Raw genomic sequence first — 5,830 nt, forward strand, 5'->3', positions numbered from 1 at the left:
TTTTGTTCTAAAGTGATTTTGTATGCCTTCCCAACCTTATTCCTCAGAGTTTTTATCAATTCAGCAAGATCAAGTCTCCTAATCACGACAAGTTGATCGTTCTCCTCTTTGAGTTTCATAGAGTCCATGTCTGCATGGAAAATGAAAGATATATAAGAGTCTAGAATTTGACATATTAATGATTTAGTTTTTTTTTTTTTTGAAACAAAAATTAATGATTTATTTTTTAATATGTGATTTCGCAAGAAAATATTCAATGTAGTGGGCATATTTTATAAAAACTTTTTAAAGATCCAATAACTTTTTTTTTTTTTTTGAGAAGCAAAAAATTCAATAACTTGGTGTGACCTATAGCATGCAGATGAATTTAAACAGAAACTTTGTGTTAATCTTATGAGACACTTTGAAACAACATCATTCTAAATAGAAAGGATGCAAAAAATTTATAAAAAAAAATGAATGAATGAATGAAATTTCTAGATAGGCATTAATAGAGGCCAAAATGAAGAAGCATATATGAAGGGAACAAGAAAAAAGATCTCATTTGTCATATTTTTCACAAAAAATTACATGCAAAATTATTGAATTAAAAAAAACGAAAGAAAAGTTTGACATCAAAGAAGAGAAATAAACAAATAGAAAATTGTCATGTGGCAAGAGACAAACAAATACAATATTTTAAAACGGCAATTGAATGTAAGATATAGGAAAATTAAAAAACAGGATAAGTAAAAGAAGAATATTTGCTTATATACTTATCCGGATAATCTTGGAAGTCAAGTAATCAAGTCTTTTGTTATACCTTCCTTAAAAAAAAAAAAAAAAAAAAAGTCTTTTGTTATTCCAGTGTAGTAATATACTATCAGGGATTTTTTTATTTTTTTATTTTTTATTTCCAAACTAAGAAGAAGAAGATGAAGAAGAAGGAGGATATATCATGAAACTTAAATAAAACTAGCCTCTGAGCATGTGCGTGCTCAGAGGAGCTTTATTTTTTGGATAAAATTTAATAATTTGCATTAATTATAATTTAGAATTACTACATTTTTCAGTCACAAAAAAACCTAGTGGTGTGATGATATTATGCGTTTGTGGGTGAAATAATTTTTTCATCACACCCCTAGGTATTTTTGTAATTGAAAAATGTAATAATTCTAAATTATAATTGATGCAAATTATTAAATTTTTTTTCAAAAAATGCAAATTCACTCAGATGCAAATTCACTTGGATATTACTTTAATGACTTAGCTATTGAAATAATCTCCTCTCATACATAACACTTGAATACTACTTTACAAATTCACTTGCATGCAAATGAGTTTTGGATGCAAATTCACTTGGAATATTACTTTAAAAATTAAATTACTAGTTTTCAAATAAGTTACTTTTCCTTAATCAATCTATTCCATAATGCAGATTTTATTTTAGGAAATGGTTTTGTTCCAAATCAAATTGGTAGAATTTTTCTCAAACTCACTATGTGGCAGTTGAAAAAATTATCCACGTATAATTTTAGTTATATGACTATTTTAATGAATTGTGTGATTTATTTAAATAATATATATGGATAGCATTTTCACATATTTTATGTACTTTTTGTGAGTCTCACATTATTCTGTCTCAACTTTATTATAAATAGTTTAAGTTTCAATTTTTTGGAAATAAGTCAGTTTTTATTTTTTTATTTTTTTTGGTCTCACATATGCAAATAAACTATATATCCGAAATAAGTAATTCTCAAACGGGCATTATAAAATAAATTTTCAAAAAAAAAAAAAACAACTGTACCTTTCATGATTAACTTCCTAAATGTCTCCCAAAAAAAACTTCCTAACTCTCTACACATGAAGACTTATCCTATGCAATTGTGTATCACCACCCAAATCCAAGTTTTCAACAACTCCATCCGAGGGGGAAAAAGATGCATTTAGTTGGTAATCTAGTGGAGCCCCAATAATATTTCCAAATTCATATTGAAAGAAAAAATTTTGGGATCCCTAGCATGTTGCCTTATTTTGAAAATTGAAATATATACACAGTTACAACTTGTAATTTAAACATCACAATCATTCTTCTTAATCTTCTAGATCAACCTATTGGAAAATTAAAAAAAAAAAACTATAAATAAAAAGAATTACAATTTTTTTTTCCTCACAAAATCCAACAAAGGATATAAGTCAACAACAATAGATGAAGGGCTCTTTAATAAGGGCTTATGTATTATCATGTCTCCAATTCATCACCATTGCCAACTATTCTGCAATCAATCTAATCACTCAATGATAATCCTTCAAAATGCATCTTCTCTCTATCAAAATACATAAATAAAAATAACCTTTAAAAAAATTATAGGCGCAAATTACATTTTCGTCCCTACATTTTCAGGTGATTCTCACTTTGGTCCCTAGATTTTACTTTTACTGCTTTTAGTCCCTATCCTGAAAAATGCTTCCCATTTTGGTCCCTGACATTATATCAGAAATGGAAAATGCACACGTGGCAAACGGCAGAATTAAAAAATATTAAAATAATGTTCACGTGTCACTGCAAGCTCCACGTGGCTTTTCCGCCCTTAGTTAGTCATAATTCACTGATCTAAGCAATGACAATGTCACTGAAACAAACATATATAACCAAACCACAGCAACAGTATCAATTTTCAAAGCAATCACTAATAGTCAAACTCAGAAAATTTAGCAATTGAATCGATTTCAAACTCATTTGCAAACCTAAGCTGCATCTCTATTTGTTTTTTACTGATAGTAAGTTAGTAACTCAAAGTCCCAGGTGGCAGCTCTAGTTATAACAACAACGGTAATATTTTCTCACACTTTCCTCCAAAATTTTCTCAGCAACCAAACAGACACAATCCAATCCAAAAAAAAAAAAAAGACTCACGGAAATGCACGCACCAGATAGATCTTGCTCCCTTCACAACCGAATCTAAGCAATTCCTTAGCCGATTCAAGCGCTTCCCTCAACAATTTCAGAGCCTCCACAGTCTCTTCAGGTACAACCAACTCTTTAGAATCCCTAATCTCCTCGAACAGAGGGATCAACAGCTTCAACCTCCTCGCCAAATTGCAATAGTGTTTCTTGACCATACACCTGTACTCCGAGATCGACAATATCTCACTCACCATCTCAATCAAGCTCCTCACCACACCAGCTCCACTCTCTTTCTCCTTCTATTCCTCCATACTTTAAAACGCACCATTATTTTAATATTGTTAAAATATTAACAATATTTTAATATTGCAATGACACGTGGAGCTTGCAGTGACAAGTGGACATTATTTTAATATTTTTTACTTCTGCCATTTGCCACATGTGCATTTTCCGTCTCTGATGTAACGACAGGGACCAAAATGGGAAGCGTTTTTCAGGATAGAGACTAAAAGCGGTAAAAATAAAATTTAGGGACCAAAGTGGGAATCGCATGAAAATGTAGTGGCGAAAATATGATTTCCGCCAAAATTATATCAAAATGACTCACAAAAAAAAAATGAAAATGAAATTAAAAGAAAGAGAACGTGAGAGGAAAAAGAGTTACCTAATCGTGATTTGTGAGAGGGTGGATTAACTGTAAAGTACCATTAAATCTCTTTCAAAATGTGTCTTCTCCCCGTGAAAATGCATCATTAAAAAATATCCTTCAAAAAATGCATCAACCAAAAATAACTACAAGAAAATTTTATCAAAATGACTTGTTGGGAAATTTAGACCCCGGTTGATAGTATTAACAAGTTTTAAACTCAAGTTGTTAATTAGATTTATTATGCATAAAACTTGTTAAAACAAACAAACATCAATATCATGTCACAAATAATATGCAGCTGAAAAGTAAATAAGACAAGATATGATGACCTAGGAAAACCAATGAAACCAACCAGTTTCACAGTAAAAAACCTGGGGGGAAACCTTCCCGAAAAACAATTCACTATAGTAAAAAGAAGTTTCAGATCTAGTACAAAACCTTTGTCCCTAGACTCTACAATCATCGTAGATGAACTCACAGTAGAAACCTTCTACTGCTTCAGAACCTCTGAACTCTTCAATATATGAACGCCACCCTTTGATGCACGGATCCCAGTACGTGACTTCAATCATCAACTAGAGAAGAAGATGTTGGTTGCAAAGTTCTTCACTGCATCAACAATGAAGATCAAGAAGCACTTGGTTACAAAACCCTAAGGCGCAAAGACGCAGTAGCTTCTTTTAGAGAGAATAAGACTTCAGTCACCTTTTTGCATATGTTCTCCTTGTATTCTCTTATATGACGACCTCTAAAATAAGCCTTATATATGTCTAGGGTTGTGAGAAAAGAAACTCTACACAAACACAAAAGCTTGGCCTAAAAATCAGATCTGAAAATTCTGATTTCCGTAACGTCGATAGATACCTCGATAGATAGCAGGTATCGAGCCTTATTAAACCTCAATAAATAGCTATCTGTCGAGCAGCTATCCGCAGGTGTCCAACTTTAGTAAACACATTTTCTTCACTTGTTTCTTGGTCCAATCTTCATGGCTTTAATACTAGACTTGAACAACATGTTCTTTGAAATATTAAGCACATCCTAGATCTACATAAATATGTCCTTAACAATCTCCCCTTTTGGCAATCCGTGGCAAAACTACAACAAACAAATGAACATATGAGAGAAGTCATAAATCACTCAACTCATACTCACTTGTTGAATACAATAAAATCTACTCTAACACAAACTCTTGAAAAACTTTGCAAGACGAGAGTTCATGGCATGGAAGACTTTGACAATCTGTATTTCTGAAACACTTTAAACAAAACTCATAAAGTCGTCTTAGTGTGAGACAGAAATAATAGATTGCATACAAATAAAGAAACATGTGTATAAAGATAGAAAAGAAACAACACATGTAGAGATAGGTGAAGAAAACATACATCATCACATATACCACTTGATAAGCACAATGTATGTAAAAATGGTCACAAGATCTAAGGTACAAGAAGAAGAAGCTAAAAGAAGCTCCTACAACAACAATGAGGTAAACATTCCCCCTAACAAGATGAAACCCATCTCCCCCTTACAAAGACATGTACCACAAATTCTCCAATTTCTCCCCCTTTTTGTCACGATTGACAATGGGTACAAGAAGCTAGAAAGCTTCACTCGAGAAACATAAAGATGATCAAAAATGATCAAGGGGGTACAAAGGATCCATAAAAATGCATAAATGTAATAAAACAAGATGCTATGGATGACAAGATAAGAGAAACATGCAAAACATGTGAAAAACAATGCATGCAGAGGATCTCGATAGATCGAGAGGTGTCGAGATGCTATCGAGCATACCTCGATGGATCGAACAGTTATCGAGAAGCTATCGAGGGGACAGAAACTTTCTCGATCGATCCACCTAGCTATCGAGAGGTGTCGAGATTGCGATAAGATGCAACAGAAGAACTCGACAAATAAGCCAGGTATCGAGAGGTGTCGAGATGGTTTAAAAACAGTTTTTCCAAAAGGGAAAAACACAGATGTAAATGCAATCAAACATGCAACTCAGCCAATGACCCAACCAACATTTTAACCTCTCAAAACATTTCTCAATCAACAAAGAGTTAAGCATTTAGCTCCAAAAAAAAACACACACACACACACTAAACAAGTCTAACCAATTTTATATTTCAAAAAAAAGTTAAGATAGTTTAGTAAGCATACATCAACACATGTAAACTTTGTGATGGCCAAATCACATTGTACCTGCACATGTATCAAAAGTAGAAAAGAATATTGCGTGTTGTGTGTGAAAACATCGCAAGAATGCATAAGTGTCTCTATGTTAT

This window comes from Castanea sativa, chromosome 9, assembly GCF_040712315.1.
Source record: "Castanea sativa cultivar Marrone di Chiusa Pesio chromosome 9, ASM4071231v1".
NCBI classification, from domain to species: Eukaryota; Viridiplantae; Streptophyta; class Magnoliopsida; order Fagales; family Fagaceae; genus Castanea; species Castanea sativa.